Source organism: Lacerta agilis, chromosome 3, assembly GCF_009819535.1.
Source record: "Lacerta agilis isolate rLacAgi1 chromosome 3, rLacAgi1.pri, whole genome shotgun sequence".
NCBI lineage: Eukaryota > Metazoa > Chordata > Lepidosauria > Squamata > Lacertidae > Lacerta > Lacerta agilis.
Genome location: NC_046314.1, coordinates 57,091,997 through 57,116,863, shown reverse-complemented (window position 1 = coordinate 57,116,863; position 24,867 = coordinate 57,091,997). Strand labels below are relative to the sequence as shown.

Genomic DNA, 24,867 nt, shown 5'->3' with positions numbered 1-24,867 from the left:
TATCAAATTTAGCTTGTAAAGGATATGACAGATATACAACAGTTTTAAACAAACCACAGTTCCCCATATCTGAACTGAAGGAAATGAGGCTTGTTTAAACTATGGCTTAAGATCAAGCCAGGATTTGAAAACACTGTTTGATTCTGCATTTTTCTCATTCATCATAGTTTGAACAAATGACAGTTAACTGGCTTTTGTGATTACCAGGAACTGTGGTGTATTTAAAAGGAGATGTGTCTAATCTCCATCTGCTAGTAGACATGGAACAAGAAACCATTGTTATGTCTAAACTGGGCATAAATCTTAAACCTATGGGCAAAGACACTGAACTAAAGGAGCTAGGAAGATAGAGGATATGTTATCTGAACTTATTATTACCAGATCTGCTAGCAAATTTGTATCTTACATGCATTTTACTGAAAGTGCTAATTTGGGGAATTGACAATACTACTTGTGAGGTGCAATGGTCATATGCACCTTGTCAAACAGAGCAATTTAGCAGTGATCAATGAAAACCATTATTACTGTGTGCTTGGTCCTGCAATAACTGCATCAGGGTTGCCATTCTAATATTTCTTTGTAATCAAGATCATTCTTAATAAAATAAGATTTTGCCCTTTGGCATGATATTTAGTTGATATGATTATTTTATTGATTCTTGAAAATGGGCAAGCTTGGATTTCTTCAGGAAACGCAAAAAGAGCACTTGATTTAATAAGGGTATAGGATGTGTTTGCCAGCGGGCATTCATAGGATCAGGGCTAGCATGAACCTTAGGGGCTTTCCCTATCTAGCACAATGACAACACTCATTGCTCAGAATAAAGCCAATTCATACACATAGTTCTGGAACATGTATGGGGTTTCAGCTGAACTGAGCTACTCAATAACAATATTTTACTCTGCTCACAAGTCAGACACCTTTCAAATAGTATTGGTACACTACATTGATTCTCAGAATTGTGTTCAAGGTCTAATGGTGAGAACAGCTGGCAACATGCAGAAGTTTGTGTGCATTCTCAGGTGCATTATCTGCACTTGGCACAAGATGCAATGATGGAACAGCTGGAAACATGCATTATGACAGGTGTACAGACAGCTTGAGAGGATGCCACATAATGCCACCCCCCTGTCATAAGATCAGGTAAATACTGGCTCATGGAAGTAGAGGGATTGTCTTACCAAACACAGCTAAGGTGATCCATACAAATATTTCAGCCTGTTTCCTATTGCAGGATTGCGGATAGAACACTAGTCCAAGAGGTTAAGAGAAACAGCCTGCCATCACTTTCTGCTGCAGCAAAAGAGGCTGCAAGAGAAGAGGTGGTCTAGAATCTCAAATCATGCTTTCTTTAACAGTCTGCTTCCAGTAGCATTTTGTGGACTCAGACAATCTGGATAAATGCAGCCTGCAACATAAAGGTTTTTTAGCTATTGGAAGTGGCTCAATAAGAAGCACCATGAGTTTATAAGGTAATCTGTAACTCATACTCCTTTTTCAAAACAAAATAAAAAATAAAAAAATAGCAACTTAGAGACCAACTAAGTTTGTTCTTGGTATGAGCTTTCGTGTGCATGCACATTTCTTCAGATATGAAGAAAGTTCATAGTAATGGAAACTGATGTGAACATTCAGAACAAGGCCTACCGATCAAATACTCCAACTTGAATCCCACATAAGGATAGGAATAGGAATGATGCAACACATAACAGAAAGGACAAAATATCATAACAAAAGTTTATTTTATATTTTATTTCTACTCTTTCAAGTTCAGCACAGCTTATATAATTCTCTACTGACCACCACCACCTATATTCCACTTTATTCTCAAAACACTTCTGAGACACGTTAGGCTGACAGTTCGTTCACAGTTCTGCTTGTCCCATGCGCCAATTCAGAGGTAAACAGCGGGTTTTCCTGGAAGAAAGCGATGGGACAAGTGGAAGTGTACTTGAACCCAAAGGGTGACCTCTCTAGTCCTTCATTGCCTCATATGGTACTCCATTTCCATCCAGCACTCTGGTACCAAAATCATTTATGTATTTTGTCACTGATCATATGAAACCCTTTCTTAAATCCATTCACCGGCTTTCTATCTGCTTCCACATTCAGCATACGATCCTTGTCCTTACCTTTACAGGCTTCTATGGTCATACCCTGCTCTAACATCTCTCTAGCTCAGTGGTTCCCAATTAGGGGTCCACGGCCCCATCCCCTGCCTCCCCCCTCCAACTTTTTTTTTGTGGTCATTTTTGCATGGTAATATATCAAATTTTATGGTCTATTTTAGCACTGTGTGATTTTTCAATATATTGGCCAAAATTGGTTTTGAAATCACACTGCGACAACAATTTTGACCCGACAATACACAGTAATATAACACTCCTCACATGAGGGAGAACAGGGCAACCGACTTCAAGGCACCGCCGATATCGCACGGTCACAACTGATCACACTGCTGATGTGAGTTGCCTTCCCCTCACGCTGACAGAGAACAGGGCAGCTGATCGCTTACAGTTTAAGGCACTGTGGCACTACCTTCCCCTGGCACTGAGAAAGAGCAGCTTTTCTCGGTCAGCAGGAAAGAAGCAGCAGCCACAGTGGATGTGTATCTTCGCTGGCAGCCACTGCTGGCTGTGGCTTGATGCACCCCCCCCCCCATCTTGAACCCCTCTACCATGCGGTAGAGGGGACTCTGCTTCCTCTCCTTCTCCCCCACATCCAATCTCCGCAGCTGCTCCTTCCCTCATCCCACCTGATCTGCACACACCCCACATGCCCAATCTCCATGACCACAACTCCTTCAATCCCCACATCTGATCTGTATGCATCCCACCCACCCAATCTGTGACTGCTCCTTCCCTCATCCCACGCCTGCTGTCCAGTCTCAAACACTGTGATATATCAAAATATTCTGATGTTTAGCTGCTGATATATCACAATGTTGAAAACCAGGTATCACTGAGCCCTAGTCTGTTTTTTAGCATCCCTAAAATTCTTTGCTTATTTGGGGCTACCCAAATTTTGTTCAAAAAATTACTTTGCAGAGGTAACTACAGTGGAGTTATTGAAATTTTCAAAAGTAGGGGGTCTGTGGCTTGGCTTTTGAAAAATAGGGGTTCCTCGGTAATAACCTAATTGCAATAGCAATAACCTAATGTTCTAGGTAGTTGTGCCAAAATTTCATAGAAAATGTGGGTTTTGATTAGGTATTTGAATGAAGTAAGAGATGTCATCACATTGATGATGCTCTGGAAGGTAGTTCTGGAGGAAGGGGGAGACCTTCAGACAGTGGATGAATTGAAATGTCACCGATTATAAATTTGTATCAAATATATAACAAATCCTTTTTAATTATATTTGAGTTTTTTATTTCTATTGTTGCTTATCTGAAAAGGGCACTCAACTAATAGCACAATCCTAGCCATGTTTCTAAAGTAAGTCCAGTTGAGTTCAATTAAACTTACTTTCAGTAGTTATGTATAGGATTGTAGCTATAGGCTGCAATCTTATACACCAATACCTTGAAGTAAGTTCCAATTTACTCAGTGGGGCTTACATCTGAGTAGGCATTTCTAGCATTTCACTGTTAATGTATAACTGTCTGAAGCATACAAAATGCTAAATGTCACATTTCTGCACAAGTTGTTGTTGTTGTTTAAGGCTTCTTTATTTGTTACAATTAATGTTTTCTGCTTCTCTCTGTATTAGTTGTCTGTGCAAAAATCCACACATATTGTCTTTTTTCCACCTTTAATGTTTATTGCCAGGCATATAAGGGGGGGGGTCCCTAGTCACACCTATCTTCAATAGTTAGGAGCTCTCTTAATAGATAGCTATTTCTAAAATGACCATTTAGATCAGTTATAAATAGGTTTACAAGATTTGCATCTGAGTATTTATTAAAGTAATAACTATGTTCTAACCCATCTAAGCAAGGATGTCAATTTCACAGCTATGTTCTAACTATTAGTGCCTTATAACTAATATAAATGTAGTCACTTTTTGTTTAACAAGTATCTTTTCACTATTGAGTACTTTTAGAAATAAGCATAAAAAACTATTTTTCATTTGTTTTAAAACATATCATTGCTGGCCCAGAGTTATAAGATAAAATGTAAATAGTCTACATTTACGTAAATAAATTTATTTACATCTTCATATTAATGAAATACCAGGATTTTATTTTAAAAAACCTGCCAGTATTGCTTTACTAAAAATTATATGCATGTCTACTCAGAGGTAAATCCCACATAGTTCAACTATATTGTACTTTAAGACTGAAATCCTATACACACATGGACTTGACAGTTACTCCCATTGATATCAGTGGCACTTCTGAGTGGACATACATAGGATTGTCTTGTGAATCTTTAAAAGTCAATTAGCTAGAGAAAAACTTAGAACCTTTCTACAGTATATGCAGTTTGTTCTGATTTTTTTCTATTTGCTTATAATCAGTGTTTCTATTTACTTCATCTGGGCTTATATACAGGACAAATTTCTTGTTGGTTTCCCATAACCGAGCATTTCACAAATAGAAGTACTGATGCACATTTAAATCACAGGAAAATATTTTTAGACATCTTTGTCAAACTGCACCAAATGTTAAAAACAGGTTTTTAACCAATGTTATTTAATTCTAACTTAGATATAATGTATATTATATTTGTCCATCATCTCACATTACACACTTGTAAGCAAATAATACCCGTTATCATTCAACATACATTTAATAAGTTGTTTGACATTTGTCTTTCTTTAACAGCTGTCTTGCATTTTCTAAACATACACTCATCATTTTTCCAACATTAAATTTGAGAGGACTTCCCGGGTGCTCTTTTATGTTTCAATTTATGGAATTCATTAAACTATTTTATAAAACCACATAGTGTAATTATAAATAAAGCCTAACAAAAATATTTTTGAAAAGGGGTTTGTTTAATCTAAACATTTTAAAATGTACAAGTAGGAGTTGTTCACAGGTAAGATTTTAGTGTTCTAAAAGCTGTTAGTTTAGAAGCCAAACCCTGTCTGATTAAAAAAAAATGGTTCAGCTGAACTGAAATATGAAAATACTAAGCAATCTAAGAAAAGAAACATGTAATTGGATACTGCTGCTTGCTGTTCACTAGACCTTACAAACCAAGTTGAAGAGCATATTGGCTGTAATAATTTATCATACTTCTCTGCAAAACAGTGTCCCTTAACAATACAACTCCCTGCAGCTCTAAATCTATTTTCACAAGTGGACAGTTCAAGCATTTTATTTTTCTCTCCAAAACTTTACTTCCTTTTCTAAGGTAATAAAATACTCCTGAAGCAAAAGACTCTCCCAAATTCTCTTGAATGAAAGAGACATTTAAGAAACAGTAGTTGTTAACGCCAATTCACATTACAAATCCTGAAGTGCAAGCAATATACCACTTAACTCTATGGTCTGTTGTTCTCCTTACAAGGTAGAAAAAACATTTATGTATGTATAGCTACAGCATTGCTTAACTACTATTGTTTTACAGACAAATACATTACTTGCATCACTATAAACTATATCAAAATGTTATGAATGATTTTTAAACCCAGGGAAACTGCTACAAAAAGCAAGCTCAACATTTTAGCTCTGGAATGTCAGATTAAAGTATCCAACAATGAAAGAAATACTATAAAAGATGTGTTGTTTTCTATTCCAAACAGCCATTAGTCTATGAAACATTGCAAAACAAGTATGTAAAAGGTATTCAGTGTCACACACAGAGGCTAAAATTCAAAACACACTTATCCTGGAGTAAGCACCACAGAACACAGTAGGGGTAACTTCTGAGTAAAAATATGCAATATAGTGCTGCTATTATTTTTTGAACAAAAACATATTTCTGCCAAATGTCTGATGATCTTATGTCTCTCCCGAAACATAATAATTAAATATTTCATATATTAGTAAAAAAGCAGGAGGCTTACTGTGAAATGAACAAATATAAACAGATATTTAAATAACTATCATTTATGATTGATGGTTGAAGTTAGAGCAGTTAATAACTTCCACAGATATGAGATGTGATCAATTAAAAAAACCTATAAAAACATGCAAAGTAAACTAAGGAAAATTATCCCTAAATAGGAAAAAATCTCATTAATGATTTGATGAAATAAACAGACACTATTTTGTCTCAATTGCTTTCTGAACATGCTAATCATTGTCACATACGGAAATAAATTACAGGCTTACCTCATTTCCCTCTCAATATATTTAAAAGAATTCCCCAGACACGTTGACTCAAATTTGAAAAAAAGAAGGAGCATATATTAAGTTCTGCACCAACAAAATTCCTCTACCCAACACTGGAAATGTGTAGCCAGTTACAGGATCAGATAATTCTGTAGACAGCACTATTGTCTCAAATTCAGGTAGAACGAAAAACACTTTGTTCTTCCTTGAGCAGTCCCCGCAGACTCAGTGGGCTTACTTAAGTTAACTAAAGTGAGATCTGGATAGTAAACAAGCTTGGCTCAGACCAATGGCTTTCCACACCCTTCTGTTTATAGTAAGATGACTTGCATTCAGAGGTCACCCTCATCAACAGCTTCTGTCTTTCAGTGGGTATCTTATGTGGTGCATTTATCCCAAGGCTCTTTTAATGAACCCAGCTCCCCAGCCCCTACTTGCCTGCTGTCACTGTGACACATCTGCTTCTTATTGTATGAAATCCCTTTAAAATTTAAATGCACAGAGCTATGTCTATATATGCACATACACTATATCAATGTTTCACTCTAGATGAAGTGTAAACATACTAACACTAAAACGTTATTATTTTATTTTTAAAAACATGGTTTCTAAATGAAGCAGCAGTAGTAGCAAGAATAAATATCACACATGTCCCATTACTAGCATGTAAGAATTCAGTAGATGTTTGTGGTAACATACCAGAAACGAAAGAGAACTGCCAAATAAAAGTGGACACTACTTTAATATCCACAGAAAATCTGTTCTCTCTCCTCCATGGGCAGAATCAACTCAACAAAAAACAAACAATGCTGATAAGACTTTTTTGTTCATTCATGTTACCACCATTTCTACCATAGTACGTTTTTGTTGCAGTAGTACAAATATGTGCTTTCAATAGTACTCAGCATGTTAAGGTTGGAAATAAATATTCTGAGTACAGTCATACCTCGTGTTACATTCGCTTTGGGTTGCTTTTTTGTGTGTTGCGAACCCAGGGAACTTGGAAGTGTTTACTTCCGAGTTCCCCCAGGCAAGCATGTGCAGAAGCATTCTGCACGGTTTGCGCATGCACAGAAGCGTTCTGCGCGGTTTGCGCATGCGCAAAAGCACCACTCGGGTTATGGACTTTTTGGGGTGCGAATGGCACCCCGGAACGGATCAGGTCCGTAACCCGAGGTACCACTGTATTGTCTAATGTTATTGTTATTATTATTGCAACTATTATTATACTACTAGCAGCCTTTAGCATATTTTAAGCTATATGTTGCAACAGTTGCAACAATATTTAATAGTTTTAAAAGTAACAATTCAGTTTATTGATGGTTTTTGATGGTCACGTATCATATTGAGAATCCTGCTTCCCACCCTTTCCTTTAGAATAGGAAGTGTAATTTTACACTCTACAAAGATGCAAAATTCAGAAGCTCGGTGGATAGTTAAAACTGAAGATGGCACTCTCTCCCAACATGAGCACAATCTAGCTTGCTGTGCAGACTTAGCATTTGAGTGAAAGTTACACCTGCAGAACATTGTCGGCACATTGTCCTAGTGCAACATTTAAATGACAGCAGCTTGACTCTGTTAAAGCTAATAAAACATGATTGATGACTCGGATTTAAAAAGCTATCTCAGTGGATTAGGATATTTGTGCCATCATTTGACAGCTCCAACACTTTATTATTAGAAAGGATTGCCAGGACCATGAGGGTCATTAATAATGCTTACATTTAGGACCATCTTCCACATTACTTTTTAAAAGACACATGAGTATGCTCTACCCCATGTCCTCATAGTGTATTAAAGGGAGAGGTAAAGGTAAAGTGTATATATAATGAAGTACAAGCTGTATTTGTGAAAGAAGAAAAATCCTTAGCATATAAATAGCCCTTTATAGACATTATCTCAGCAACTCTGGCAACAACCCTGTAAGGCAGGCTGCTACTATGATTCTAATATTACAGAGAACAGAGGTTGAGGTGAAAACAGTAATAGCTTGCCTAAGATCACTAGAGAGTTAATTGTTGGGGTGCTGTTTAACCGAGGACTTCCCATTCACATTCTATTCTGCACTAGAAATATATAGCACAATCTATATGTATCTAAAATCTGGTTGTAACTCGGAAACGCTAATTTTTATTTTAAAAAGTTACATAACTAATGTGTCATACACATGGTTTTAAAAAATCTTCTCCCAAGCTCTCATAGTTAAAATCTTGGGAATATAATTTACAACTGCCTCTCTCCCACCCCCAAATAAGACAGAGCACTTGCACTTCCTTAAACAGGTGCCTCTCAGCTGTAATTATCCAAAGCATTAACACCTCAAGCAATACTAACTTTGTTGCATTAACCAGCATAAACCAGGCTAGACTCTTATGACAATAAAAGCCCAATGAAACATGTTAAAATTCTGAAGGAAGCATATTGTTATAGCCTTGTTTTTTTACTGCTACAACAGTCAAAGGGAAACAGAGTAAAAGGTGAAATGCAGTAAGAGCAACTAAATCTGTATAAAATAAAACCTAAGCAAACAACATGTTTGTTCATATGGTTCTGCAATGTTTTTCTTTTATAAATTTAATGTAGTTTATAATCTGAACATTTATGAAAAATAAAAATACAAAAAAATTAACACCAAAAAGCACAATGTACCCAATGCATATATATAAAAAAAGTTTACAGCATACAATGGAGATTAAATGTCTTTCAAAATAAAAATGCCCTTGCTTATCTTCTGATGGTATCTGCATGCCAATAAACTGATTTTGCTGGTGAGTCCTCTTTTCAAAGAATCCTGGGAACAGTTCTGCAATGCAGAACTCAAGATTGCTAGCAAATAATACTCATACCATTCAAACTACGGTAGTTTCCAAGACTCTGTACGGGAAAACAAAGATAGCTGAAGTGGTTTAAAACTACTGCTGAGGTAAATCAGTAAATGGCACCATTTGGAGACAAATGGCAGCAAGGGGCTTTTTGGCATGAAACCAGTGCAGCATTCCAATCTGGATTTCCTTCAAAAAATGATTACTAGCACTATAAACTGTTGGTTCCAATGTACCAGTACTTTTTACTGCATGTGCATGTACAACAAGGGTCATCAATATTTTTTGGACTTGTGGGCACATTTTGAATATTGAGTGGCTGCACACAAGCAGGACCTGAGTATGACAACATTCTCCCCTTCTGTGGTTTCCAGCAAATTGGTATTCAGAAGCATACTGCCTCTGAAAGTGGAAGTAGAACATAGCCATAAGGGTCAGTAGTCAAACTGCCTATTATGGGAACAAATTTAACTTTGTGCTGCATGAAGAAGTACAGTGGCACCTCTGGTTATGTACTTAATTCATTCTGGAGGTCCGTTCTTAACCTGAAGCACCACTTTAGCTAATGGGACCTCCTGCTGCTGCTGCGCCGCCAGAGCACGATTTCTGTTCTTATCATGAAGCAAAGTTCTTAACCTGAAGCGTTATTTCTGGGTTAGCGGAGTATGTAACCTGAAGCGTATGTAACCTGAGGTACCACTGTACTTTATTTTGTCTGTCCTGAATCTTCCAACATTAGTTGTCCAGATGTTCTAGTGTTATGAGAAAACAGTAATTATTTTCCCTGCCCAGTTCCTTCATACCATGCATCATTTTATACATTTCTACCATGTTGCCTTCTACAAGCCTGTTCTCTGAACTACAAAAAGCAGAAATATTGTAACCTGGTCTATTGCTTTGATCATTTTGTTTACTCTTTCCTGAACCCTTTCCAGCTCTACAATATCATTTTTGAGGAAGATGACCAGATGACCACACACTGCCACCCGCGTCCCTATATTTATATAGCAGCATTATAATACCGCAGTTTGTCATCATATCAAAACAATATATTTACAAATTAATGTTGATCTGTAACAGTGTACTAATTTTTACTACTTGGTTTACTATTTAAATGTCAAATTAAATTTTATAGCACCTTCAGATCTAAAGTCCAAATAATTCACAGCTTATTTTAGTATTTGATACACAGTATATATGGAAGAGAGGGACGCGGGGGGGCGCTGTGGGTTAAACCACTGAGCCTAGGGCTTGCTGATCAGAAGGTCGGTGGTTCAAATCCCCGTGACGGGGTGAGCTACCGTTGCTCGGTCCCAGCTCCTGCCCACCTAGCAGTTTGAAAGCACATCAAAAGTGCAAGTAGATAAATAGGTACCGCTCTGGCGGGAAGGTAAATGGTGTTTCCGTGCGCTGCTATGGTTCGCCAGAAGCGGCTTAGTCATGCTGGCCACATGACCCGGAAGCTGTACGCCGGCTCCCTCGGCCAGTAACGCGAGATGAGCGCCGCAACCCCAGAATCGGACATGACTGGACCTAATGGTCAGGGGTCCCTTTACCTTTAACCTTTATATATGGAAGAAGCCAGGTTTCAGGGGGAAAACTTGTGGCTCTGAAGGTGATTTTTAAAGTCACAGTATTCTATAAGAGTTCCTGTTCAGCAAAACAGAAAATAGAGAGATGTGGGGTGGGGGGGTGAGGAGTGGCTTGTTTCATCAGCTCACAGCTAAAAATTACTAGTGAAGTGGACACATTTTCTCATACACAGTAAGCCACGATTTATGGCATACTATGATGTGTGAATGATGCCACTGAGAGAAAAAGAAGGGTTACACATCAACTTCTGAGAAAATATAGCAGGCAAGTGATATAAGACAAGGTTTAAGTAATCTGCGTGGAAGAATGGAAACCATTATATAAATAGAGACAAAGAAAGAGAGCAAAATTGTAAGATGAAAACATTGGCTAAGATTTAATGGCACTTCCACTCATGCAAGGAGAAGGGTTTCAGATTGCTACCAATTTCCCCCACAACTGTAGACCCTATTCCATTTGCTTTGGAGGCAACATGGAGTTACAGACAGAAAGAAGGAGGCAGAAAGTACAGTTCACTAAATAGAACTCCTCTCTCGGGTCTTTGGATCCAAGCCACTATACATCAAATAAAAGAGGGAAGAAAATACAGTGGTACCTCGGGTTACATACGTTTCAGGTTACAAACTCTGCTAACCCAGAAATAATGCTTCAGGTTAAGAACTTTGCTTCAGGATAAGAACAGAAATCGTGCTCTGGTGGCGCAGTGGCAGTGGGAGGTCCCACTAGCTAAAGTGGTGCTTCAGGTTAAGAACAGTTTCAGCTTAAGAACGGAGCTCCAGAACGAATTAAGTACTTAACTGTAAAGCACTAGAAATTTGATAATTGCAGAGATGTCCACATTTCAAAAGGAATTAACTAAATAAAATTAGCAAAGAAATGGTAGGAACTTGTGTAGTGTTCTCTTATTCCAGCCTTTTTTAATTGCCTATAAAATGAGATTGCCTATAAAATGAGCCATAACTATCTGAAATGTGCTAAATTTCCTAACTTCAAGATTATTAGGAAGCCTACAATTTTCATATCACTGGATAGAGAACGATACTATGCTACATACAAGTAGCAGAAAATTGGCTTAGTTTCCACTTAATGAAAAACAAAAAAGGGGATGTGTTTGAAAAATCAAAATATGAAAACTAAATGAATGCAATTTGAATGGATGGAGGAATGAAACTACTTTTTGTTTGCATATCCTAAAACATAAAACTATGTGAATGTGCAAGAAGGACAGAAATGTAGGGGATAGGACTCAATTTTTTTCTAAAATAGGGGAAAATTTGAAAGTACACTTTCAAAAAGAGTAAATAGAAATACTAATATATTATATATTATCCTTTTAAAAGAAAAAAATAGCAAAGGAAGTGATAAAAGAAAAGATTAAAGTCTGCTTCAAGTTAAGATTCAGGTACTTGTAGATGCCCAAGATGGGAAACAAAAATAGGGAGGGAACAATCTCTCTTTGTGTGCGTGCATGTGCACATAAAGTTTCTTAAACAAGCTTAAAGAAAAAAACCAAAAATGCATTAAATGCACTTAGTTCCCACTGAAATCAATCAAACTTTAGTCATGACTTACCTGTCCCATTTATTTCAATGGGATCTAACCATGCCCAGATAATTATGAAAAGTATTTGTACAATTGTACAAGATATTGAAGGTAAATAAGGGTGTTAAGGCTGTTTATAGCCTAAAAGCAGAACTTATTTATTTAAAGTATTCATAAGCTCTCCTCTCAAGGCAGCTTCTAATTCACAATAAATAATCTTTCATCAATTTAAAACTATAAAACTCTGTAGCAATAAAATTGCTAGAGAACAAGAACTTGCAATAGCACTGTATTCAATACAAACTGTATTCAGTCCAGTAAGAACAGGAAAAAGCAGGAACAGGCCAAAAGTAATTAACAGAAGATGCCCAAAGCATATATGTAAACACAGAACGGGAGAAGCACTGCAGCCTAAATACAATATGTCCTTACATGTCAAAAACAACAAGAGACATTCAGAATGAAATTTTGATACTGGCAATTTGAGGTAGGGCCGTGTGTGAATACTATATTTGAGGTGGAATTGATATCATCAGTACATGACATGCTATCACAATGGAAAAGTCACTGTTCTCTTAATAGGGAGACTACAGCTGATATCTAACATAAGTCTGGCTCACTGAAATCAATGGATGCAGGTGCATTTCTTTCAATGATTTGACTTTAAATACAACTAATGTTGGATATGAAATGTTATTTTTACTGGTGAGCATTCTTTCCCAGCATTTCCTGGAGAATATGCACCAGTGTGATTGTGTATCTGTGGGAGTTAGTTTTAAAAGTTCCACCTTGACATGGAGTAAATTGAAGAATATTGCCAGTTTAAATGCTTTAAAATATTATATTTAAATGTATTGTTTCAAATAAAGGGATTGTACAAACATACATCCCTCAAATAACAGGAAAAAACTAACAAGCAGTTGGGTTTTTATTGCACACCCCCAGTTAATGTTCAGAACATTGCCAAAGAATAGAAATACAAATTTGCATTGAGAACAGAGTTCATACCCTGTCAATAGGAAAACATGATGGTTGGAGCAAAAGCTCCTTCCATTTTTGCAATGGAACCTTTGGATCCAACCCATTTCTTCTAACATTATCCATTTACAGACATTTCCAGCTTTCCTATACTCCAAGGGGAGGCAGAGGCATGTCAAATCTTATTACCTTAAGAGCATGGGAAAGTTGGAAATGTCTGAAAACTTTAAAGTTTAGAAAACAGTTCAATATGGAGAATTTATAAGCTGGATCCAATAAAAGATAGGGTCCTTCTACTCTGAAGATTTATTCTCAGAAAATGAGTTCCTTCCATTCATGGAACCAAACTTTTAGATCCTGGAGTTTTAGCATTATTTTATACATATCTGAAGGAGAATTAAAAATTACATTTCTAAAAATGTGAGTTTCACTAAAATTTATTTCCAATTTCTGCTTCAAATGTACATACACAATGCATATCTTTCTAACAAAGAGAAAATATTATCATTTATATTCACATCACAAATAGGATCTGTGAGCAAGGCATATCTTATGACGGTTCCACAATCCACTGGACTCTGGATTTTGTCACAATGCAGTTAAAGTCAGAAAAAATACTTCAGCATATCCTTAACAGTAGCAGGACTCAGCCAGGCATAAAACAGGCAACCTGCCCAGACTAAAGGGGGGGTGGAACTAAATTCTTGTCAAGTTTATTCACCCAGCTCCTAAACATATAGCATCAGAAAAAATATGAAACTCTAAAACTATACAAAATAGTATGCTTATGCCTTCAATCTTTTGGGCATGCTGGTTTATTATAATTTAGGCCCTATTTAGACATCTCTACAAATGGGCAATTCATTTATTAAAAATAATAAATGGAGAAAATCAGTGTTCTGGAGTAATAAACCTCTTGTAAAGACACAAACCATCTTATTCCTTCAAAGTCCTAGTAATAAAAACCAGGCTGGACTTTTGAACCTGGGAGATTTTTTTTTTTGCAAAAGGGCAATTCCAAAGCATGGTGTAAAAACAGTGGAGTTCATATCCGCCTACAAATGGTGGGAAATGTGGTCTTTCTAGAAGTTCAGCAGCAGTTAGGCTAATGGTCTGGGAATTGTCTTGACTTCATGCCAGTACAATTAAGGATCCACACAAAGTTAGAGCCTGTCAGTATAAAGTGAACATATTTTTCAGAAGTGTGTTTGCATAGCTAGATTTGCTCAAGCGACCTATATTTAATTTGGCACAATACTAAAGATTTGGGACTGAACTATTATATATTTGTAGAAAGAATGGGAGAGTCTATTGAATTGTAGACTTGCTGCTGGAACTCCTGTATCTGTCATTTAAAGAGCCAAATGTAAAACCTTTAAAAACAATTCATCTTTCTTTACACCATTCCAAAAGAGAAACTGAAATCAACCAAATCAATTACCTTCCTTTCTAAAAGAAAATTCCTTTTATCTCTCAGGTAAATACATCATGCAAAAAAAAAAAAATGAGTTTGAGTCATAAGAAGAAACGTATTTTTTGTTTGCTTGCTTAACTGTTAGGGGGAAGTATTTTGTACAGCCTCCAGCTAAGCAAATGCTTTAAACATACCACAGTAAATTAATATTCTTTAAAACATTTTCAGCCTAAATTCAAACAGAATGGGTGAAATCCCACGCTGCTGTTCTGCTTGTAGAACAATTTTTAATACAGTGAAAGCATCTGCTTATGTAAAAGAGGGTAAGTAATTTTCTCAAATGCCTTGTTCACCCTGAGGCCTCCTGTGCCAGGTTCCATAGCCGTGCTCCCCAACCTGTGAGATGTGAAGACTGTGCAGATGGATCGCAAGCTTTGTAAGTAAATCCAAAAGACTTATTGCTCATAATTCTCAACCTCTTCCAACTTTTAGTTTTGTTGGCATATTATAATACTGTGTTGACACTTGTAACTGAAAGCTGCAACAATACCAGTCTTACATTTTAACCCTTCGAAACCACTAGTTGGCGGTTGGTCCAGTGATGGTCCACCACACAGTACTCATAGAAGGAACTGTTTTGACTGTTACAGCGTGCCTCTGATATGCAGGTGCTTAAGGCAGCCCCTGGACACCATTGGTAAACTGTAATAGCCACTCAAAACAACTCCCCGTACAAGCACTATGTGGTAAATCATCACAAGACCTGCTGACAGGGTTAGTTAATAGTCAAGTCAAGGGTGATTTCAAGTTTGTTTAGTCAAAATTTGTCACAAAGTTTAGTGATGTCACTCTGAGGTCACAAAGTTGAGGTACAGAGGATTGCAGCAGCAAAGGAGAATCCAATTAAATTGCCTTCCCATCTCTTACAATGCTTTTTTGCCAAGTAAAAAGATAGGTAAAGACTATTGTGGGTACTACTAGATTGAAGAAATAATCCTTAGAGGAAAAGAGATTCAGCTTGCAGTTACAGAGCACTTATTTACTATGTTAATTAATTCAAGTGATTTCAATATGCATTGTTGGCAATACTATAGTGTCTAAGAGGCCACAGTCAATTATGTGTAGTAAGTAGAATAAGTATGAAAAGTTCAGATAACCCCCCCTGAAAATTCTACTAAACACAAACACACACACACACACACAAACAACTTCTGAACACAGTAACAGAACAGAGATAAATACGACTGAAAAGTGTAATGCAACCAAACACTGAAAGAATGAACCTGTGCTTTGAACAAAAAAAAAAACATGGTATTAGTGTAACACATAAAAGATTATTACAACATGCCATGCAGGGGCACAGAGAGAGACAAGATATGAAAAAAGTGAATTTGGAAAATTCTAACCTTGATATGTGGACGTGGGTGGTGATGTGGTCTAAACCACAAAGCCTAGGGCTTGCCGATCAGAAGAAGAAGAAGAAGAAGAATTCCCACGACAGGGTGAGCGCCCATTGTTTGGTCCCAGCTCCTGCCCACCTACCAGTTCAAAAGCACGTCAAGTGCAAGTAGATAAATAGGTACCACTCCGGCAGCAAGGTAAACGGCGTTTCCGTGCGCTGCTCTTGTTCGCCAGAAGCGGCTTAGTCATGCTGGCCACATGACCCGGAAGCTGTCTGCTGACAATCACCGGCTCCCTCAGCCTATAGAGCAAGATGAGCACCACAACCCCAGAGTCGTCCGTGACTGGAACAAACCGTCAGGGGTACCTTTACCTAACGTTGATATGGAGTGACTAAGATTACTAAATCCCTAGGTTTGCCTCTAAGTGGAAATATTCCATTGATCACAGAACAAATTCTTCTTTCACCTTCAATGTACAGTGGTACCTTGGGTTGCAGACACGATCCGTTCCGGGGTGCTGTTTGCACCCCAAAAAGTCCGCAACCCAAGCGGTTATATCATGCATGTGCAAAAGCGCGATATTGCGCTTCTGTGCATGCATGGTGAAACCCAGAAGTAAACATTTCCGGGTTTGCTGCATTCGCAACCCACAAATACGCAACCCGCAGCGGATGGAACAAGAGGTATGACTGTATATGCACAGACTGAAAGTAAGTTTTGGCAAAAAAACTTAACTGTCAGGGGTCCTTTACCTTTTTGACAGAAAACCTTCATAAAAGGATTTGGAAACAAAGAGCATTTGGAAGATGGTTAATTGACTCCTCGTACTGGCTGTGTTCAGATGTTACAATAAGTGAGAGTTGGCTTACTTCTTGTGGTTTATTGTGAATAAGTAGCCTGCTCAAGCACACTGGCCAACCTTTCCACAGTCAAAGACAGAAACAAAATCAGGAGACTGCAATTAAGCTTGGTTTTCTGTGACATCTGTTTTTTTTTTTAATAAGATTTTTATTATTTTCCAGTAAAACAAGAGAAAAACATAACATAGCATAAACACCAACATTAACACAATAAAAAACACATTACATAAACACAATCAACAAAGAGAACAATTAAAACAAAACCAAAACCAATACATACCTAAACTGAAACACCAATCTATCTCTTACTACTTAACGAAATCTAGTTTCTGATCTTCTAAAGGGACCTCCCCCGCTTTCCCTCCTCTGCCTTCAATACTAATATACTTTGGTAACATCCATTTATAACATTACAATTCATACATTATCCAACCTTTTATACTATCATAAAAACTTAACATCTTATAATATCATGAAATAATTCTTAAATCAATCTTATACTTCTTTTCACTTAAACTGCTGCTATTAGTCAGTTACATATCTCTTCACTAATTCAAAATTCCCAAAATCATAACATCAAAGTCTTAAAACTTAACATCAAAATCCTAAAGTCTTAACACGCTATCTTCAGGGTACCATAAATCCGTCCTAATTCAATTTTTATCATTTTCACCCTATTCCCCTTCTTACCATTTTTCTGCTCTCTCCCATGCCCCCCCACCATTCATCTTTACATTCCCCTCTGTTGTCCTTGTTCGGTGTCATCTTATAGTTTATAAATCTCCTCCTTGGGAGCCTCAAGAGGCGCCAACTCTCCTCTCCCAGCAACTCCATTTCGCAATTTTGATTTTCTTCCGCTTGTGTCTTCAGAAATCTTCTCACCTTCATCTCTGGACTCCCACTCCAGAGACAGGGTCTTGTAGCTCCAGTCAAAACATCAGCCCTGCGTCTCTCACTACGCCAGGGCCGTCCATTTACCTGGGGTTGCTGAATCAATTCGTCCCATTTCTCCAGCACCTCCCCCAGCTCCCTGGAGAAGTCTGCTTCCAAGTTATCAAAATTCTCCCAAATCTGGCTGGTTTCTCTTGCTCCAAAACAAATTTCTTTGAAATTACGCCCTATCTAGACCATTTTCCGATTCACAAGCTCCAATTGCAGAAGGATTGTTCTTTGTTCCTGGGTAATACCCGGATCTAGAATCAGTTTAAAAGCGAAAGCAAGCATGGTTGGAGAAGACAAAGGGTGTCAAATGTCAGTAATTTTCCATCTTGCGTACTAGTTTTCCAGCGCCATTTTCCCTGAGACAGGGTGCCAAAAATAATTCCAAAAGCCACAGAAGAGATATTTCCAAAATCTTCAATCCCTCACAGGGATTTAATCCATCTTCTCTGTCAAAGTGCTTCGTAACAACATTGTATCTAGTGATGCAGCTGCAGCCACTTGAAACTTAATTACCTCCTCTGCACAACAAAGGAGAGGGACGGGCTTCCTTTTAACATCCCTCCCGGTTGCCAATTATTCAAATGTAAATCCAATTAGTCCCGTACTTACAGCAGCCGGGGTTCTTCTTTTTTCTTTGAAGTTAGCAGGAAAGGCTTGGTGCTCAGGTCTGGCAGAATCGCTGCTTTGATCTCCTGGGGGGGTGCATCCGCCTCTCCAGTCCCGTGTCGGAGCTCCGCTCGCTTGATTTCCCCCCCTTACGAGGGTCAATCAAGAGCAGAGACGGCACGTCTGGGACCCACGAGGCCGCGGTCCACGGGACGCTCTTCCCGTGGCTTTAAGGGGCCCTTGGCGCAGACAAGGAGACCCCTAAAACCCCCCGGGAGCCGGAGCTCTTCAGCTCCGCTCCGCCATTATCCGGCACCAACCCGGAAGCTCGGTTTTCTGTGACATCTGAACCCGGGATCTTGGTTTGTTGCTCCCTAACAAGCCAGGATTGCTAGCCAGCCTAACTATAGTTTATTGTTGGTTTATGAATCTTGCTTGTTAGAGACCCGCAAACCAGGATTATGAACTCAGAGGTCACAGGAAACCAAACTGAACTGAGGCTTTCTAGTTTTCCTCTCCCACTTGTGCCAGGGGAGAAGTGAGGAAGAAGTGATTGGGCACTATGAACCAGAATAATACTCATTCACATTAACCACAGTGAGTCAGCCATTCTTGATTCTTGTGACAAATACAGTGGTACCTCAGGTCACGTACTTAATTGGTTCCGGGTTGCCGTTCATAACCTGAAAAGTACGTAACCCGAAAATCGTGCTTTGCACTGCGCGAACTGCACAGACCGCTTCTGCGCATGCGCAGACTACTTTTGCGCAGGTGCAGCTTGTGTGCGCGCTGAAAAACACTTCCGGGTTACGGGAGTACATAACCCGAGGTACGGGCTGTACAGCCATTGGCTCTTGGCTGATTAGTCTAGCAATACTCACTCCTGCTTACTTTGAGGATTTGGGGTAGGGGTAGAATGTAATAGGAAAACAGTTCTCTAACATCTTGATGTCTAAGGCAAAGTACCAAAAGGATAAGAAGCATTTAACTGGTGACCCACTAGAAAGCCATCTCATCACAGACAACTAGAAAAACTTGTAGCAAAAGAGAGGGCCTACTCTAAATTGAATCTGCAAAATTATAAATCTTTCCTTTGCGTAATTCATGAAATGGCTATTTAAACCATTTACAGAAAAGATATTTGGTAATTCTCGGGCAACAAATCAGAGTTGTATTTGACAACTTTTAATTATTACCACTAGGCAAATACTGAACATTTATAATCTACAGAAAATATAGAATATTCACCATAGACCTTATCTCTGAATTGCTCAACCTAACTGGATTTAAGAACCTCTTCAACCACTCTCTCTCTAAATACCTTTGGTCTGACAGATACCCAAGAACTCACTATATCCTCTATTTGCCATTTTCAACTCAATGGTATTTTCACATGTAAGGTTTAAAATAAGGGGTGACTGAAAAGAACTTCATTAGTGTCCCCAGGCAGAAGCCTTACAGTTTGAGCTTTCTTTCCTTTTTTATGCAAAAGGTAAGTCTTTGGCCCTCCTAAAATCATAGAATTGTAGAGTTGGAAGGGGCCCAAAGGGCCATCTAGTCCAGCCCACTGCAGTGAAATAAAATTAAACGAAGTGTGTGGGTATCCTTCTAAGAGATTCTAGGATAGAGCTTTCCAAACTTTTCATGTTGGTGGCACACTTTTTAGACATGCATTGTTTCACAACACAGTAATTCAGTTTTACTAGCAAACGGGATGTTAAACTAAGCCCTTTCCAGCCCTGGGAAGAGCTCAGGGAGCATTCGCGCAGCACACCCACACACTGCAGCCGACACACTAATGTGTCGCGAAACAGTTGGGAAAGCTTTGTTCTAGGAAATGAGCCCATTCAACTGGCCCTGCTTGTGTATGTTATTAGCCAATTGGTGAAATTGTGATTGATAAGTGAGATGTTTGGACACCAGGCCAATGAAATCACAGGGGTCCTAAGGACCTGCTGTTCCCCCGCTTTAGTGCACTTTCCCTGCTTCTGTCTTGTTTTTTTAATAGTCCCTGGAATCTCCATAGTTCTCCCTTCCTTTTTTCCTAACAAGCAGGACACATCTTTCTTGTCGTGGGTTCATCTGAGATCAAGGACTCCCTAAGGGAAGTCCCTTTGTGGGTAGAGGTTAAAGAAATACCTCCCCAAATGACAAATGCAAAATGTGAAAAATTTGCAAAGAGGCTCAGGTATGGCTCCTGCTGTGGTAAATGGTACTGCAAATCTGCAGTGATGTACACAAGCCTATCCTACTAGATTTGTCCATCTGTCCCTACCCTGGATCCTCTTAAATGTCCTAATAAATGGCTTTGGAAAGTGCCATTGTGGGCAATACATCACTATTTTATTTTGCCATATAAACCAAATATTTAGTTCTCCAGTAAATTTACACCACTCTTTCAAACTTGCTATAAACACTAACTAGTATGCTACACCAACAGTGACAGTGAAATTTATTAACAAATAACTGAGTATGGGATCATAGTCTAAGTAACATATATTATGGCACTGCAGAAAGGCTAATAACGCTTCATAAAAAGTATTACTGCAGTGAAGTAGGTCCTCAATTAGAAACAGCAGACACAGCCTTCATATATTATTCATGCTGCTTTGTGCCTATGTCAGCTCCTGATTAATAATTAATTTTAATCTCATTATGGCAGATTTTATTACAGGCTAATTTAATTAAATGGTGAATTGGCTCCCAGATGTCACCATTTGTACAGTCTCTTAAATAAAGCTGACGATGAAACAGATTTTTGGGGGGGGCGTCCCAAATTTAAAAAATACAGAACTCAACCAATTCCAACATTTTACCAGTGGGGTATGTAATGGATCCTCCCACATATCCAAATAAAGGTACAGACACAAATGTTTGAAATGTCACATTTTTAATCCACACTGGTCAGTAATACATAATATAGGACTAACCTATGCTCACAAGGCTGTGTTGCACAATCAATTAGTTAGCAGTTTGCTATTTATTAAGATCTGGGATAAAGAAGCAATGGAAGGGAGTACCTTTTAAGTTAAAATATCGATAGTATGCATTGCTTGTCTCCAGCACTGATTAAAGCACACATATCTATTTCTAGGCAAAACAGAATGTAATGTGTTTTAATATTAATTTAAGCTTCACTAACACTAAACTCAAATATTTTATATGCTGTAGACATAACTAATACAGAAATCTAAGCCAATTTTGCTTTTCTGAATCATCACTAATATCTCAGGTTATTGAACACTTACTTGAATGTATTAAAATGCTTAACAATTAGACACATGTTTTTTTAAAAAGTCGTCCAGAAATAATGTCTATTAAAAATTATAGAAGTAAGCAGAGTATCACACTGGAGAAGGGGCAAATGTCTCACCTACAAAATCCACCTTGCTTCAAAGCACTGAATTATTATCCACACCACTATGTAAGCACAGCACCTAGGGTATGAGTGCAGAATTCACTTAATTTAAAAAAGAGTGCCACATCTTTCGGTTTCCTCTATACCATGTTTCACAAATCCACCATTTTTGCAATCCTGAACTAGGATTGTAAAATAAAGATAGGGAGCTCTAAATTCACAGTAGGATTCAGATATCTAGAAAAACTATTCAAGCTTTTCTGGATGACTGCTGTCAACACAAGCCATTGGTGGAGCTGTAACCTTAGAATCCACCATTGTTGCTCTCCCTTGTAGACGACAAACATTGTTACAGGCTGAGTAGCAATCACTTACTGGTGATACAATTGGTTGTCAATTCAAGCTGTAGGTAACTTTATAGGATAATTACTAGTCTTACCCGAGTTGCTACCTGCTAGAAAGTTACCAGACCTGTGAAGTTTGACTTATTAGCCATCAACATAATGGTTATGCACGTCACAAAACCAAATTAATTTGGTAATACAGAGGCAACCACTAATGTAATCATCTTTCTTTAAACAAAATTTACAAATATTTATATTGCTTCTCTCTTCCACAGATGGGGGAGGGACTATGAGCTTAAGAGGACAACTACACCATTAGGTTTAGCAGTTATTCAACCATTCATTATGTGTTTTGTGCACTTTTTCTATCATGACAAAAAACTTCATATTAAAAAAATAAAAAACATTGTGATCCTCAGAGGCAAAGAAAGATGCATGATGAAGGCACCAGACAAACCTTCTTGCGGAGAGCATTTTAACTTTGTATGTTTTTAAGTAAGGTTGCATTTCCCCCCTTGATTTTATTATTTTACCTTTCTATAAACCACTCTGGGGCTTTTTACAATCAAGCGGTGTGTAAATTTTATGAACAAACAAATAAATAAAGCAGACATCAAACTAGATCATGAGGAAAGTACCATACATTGTGACATACAAGAGTAAACACTACACTGGGGGAGATGTGATCTTTAAACTCTTCATGGTTTGTGACCTAAACATCTGAAAGACTGCTTCTTTCCACATATACTTCCCTGCAACTTGGCATCATCACCTGAGGCTTTTATCCAAGTGGCATTGTCTAATTAGATACAGCAGGTAAAACATGATAAAGGGCCTTTTTAGTTGTGGCTCCCCAGTTACAGAATGCCCCCTTCAGAGTTTTGTATTTCATGTTGTGTTTACCCTAATTAATGGGGATAAGGCAATCAACGACTATAAGCCATAATGACTAAATGGCACCTAGAGGATCAGAGATGGTAGGACTCACAACACCAGTTGCTGGGAAACAACAGCAGACGAGATCTATTGTTTGTATTCTGCTTGTGGGCTTCCCATAAGCATCTGGTTTGCCTGTGGGAAACAGGATGCTAGAATTCTCAAAACAATGTGATGAAAAATATTGTATTTTTACTAATAACTTGGGGTTATTAAAAGAATTGACATTTCTGACGATAGCAGTTATAACTACTGCTGATCCACCTTAGTTTGTTTTCATCATCACTATTGCTTCTTGCATCTTCACAATGTACATTACTCTCATCAATTGTATTCCCATCCCATTTCAAATATTATATAAAATCAGTATAAAACAAAACAAGATAAAAACCAACAAGCATAACCAAACAAAATGCAGTGCAGTTTTAAACAGCAGCAAAATACAGAATTAAATCAAGATTTCAGATGATGATGGGACCTGAAACAGAGCCTCTAAAGTTAAATGAAAACCCTAGGCAGGCTCATGGACAGGGGATATGGTTCCCAAGTTATTGTGGCTGCTGTTTTTTGAGAGAAGGAGAAAGGCAGTGGGGCACTCAGCAGGTATGGGCACAGTGGAAGTCAATCCAACCCTCCTGCCATCACACCCACAAGTGGAGAGGTCCCTGTTGCTTTGAACTTTCCCTCCCAATAAATGTCAGCAACACAAGGTGATGGGAAGCCAGGAGAGCAATGCAGCCCCACCAGTGCTATGCACTCTTGCTTTCATAAGGTAAAGGTACAAAAGGTAAAGGAACCCTGGACGGTTAAGTCCAATCAAAGGCAACTATGGGGTTGCAGCACTCATCTCACTTTCAGGCCAAGGGAGCCAGCGTTTGTTGACAGACAGCTTTCCGGGTCATGTGGTCAGCATGACTAAACCACTTCTGGTGCAACGGAAAACCATGACGGGAAGCGGAGCGCATGGAAATGCCGTTTACCTTCCTGCTGCAGCGGTACCTATTTATCTACTTGCACTGGCATGCTTTCAAACTGCTAGGTTGGCAGGAGCTGGGACAGAGCAACAGGAGCTCTTTCGAATTATTCATGGAAGCACTAAAAAAAAAAACCTCTACAATTCTATATGGATCCCCAGCCTGCTAAAATTAACGCACATCTGATTTAACCATCTTTGAATGATTCTGAGAATAGATCTTCGGTGGTCTAAGAAAGAAAAGGAAACCTTAAGGTTACACTGCAGTCTGTGTTTCTGTCTCTCTCAGACCCACAGTGCTAACTGCAGAGCTATAGGTATGACATAGTTTTCATGATTTAATCCAATATATGTTAATTTAACAGCACACCACATTCATGCTAGACACAAATAAGATTAATAATCCAATCCTATGTTCAAATCTATAACTATTTTGGAAGCCCCTGACAGGTGTGTTGCCAAGTACTTAAATAACATGACACAAATATCCCACATTATATGAAGATTCAAATAAAGGCAGCTTTTCACATAACTTCTCTCTCTTTCTCAGTCTCATGCCCGCCCGCCCCTCCTTTCTCTCATACACTGTATGTATTTATTTTATTTATTTAGCAAATTTATAAATTACAATCTTTTCCCATAAGCCATGAACAATAAAATGTTACATTTAAAAATATGAAAACATTCAAGGATTAAAAATTTTCAACAAACAGATAACTAGTAATACAAAGGTGGCCACAATTCAGGGAAAGCTTTGTTAAGCAGGAACTTACAAGCCCCCTGCCACCAGTCAAGACCATCCAAATGGTATATCCAGCAAAGGAAGAAACCTATGTGCACTGCAGATAAGTAAAACAGTTAGTCAAG

The 24,867-nt window shown here is 38.2% G+C and overlaps 1 protein-coding gene across 16 annotated transcripts in view; it reads right to left on the bottom strand.

Moving 5' to 3' along the window:
• Window positions 1–24,867, bottom strand: part of EYA4 (EYA transcriptional coactivator and phosphatase 4) — a 105,073-nt gene that overhangs the window by 55,944 nt on the left and 24,262 nt on the right. The window contains exon 1 of one of the 16 annotated variants that reach the window (XM_033143807.1): window positions 6,227–6,719. The exons of 14 other annotated variants lie outside the window; for them this stretch is intronic. The gene's annotated coding sequence lies outside the window, so the exon portion shown is untranslated. Of the gene's footprint in view, window positions 1–6,226; window positions 6,720–24,867 lie in introns of those variants that run through there. One more of the 16 variants, XM_033143817.1, reaches the window with a different exon arrangement.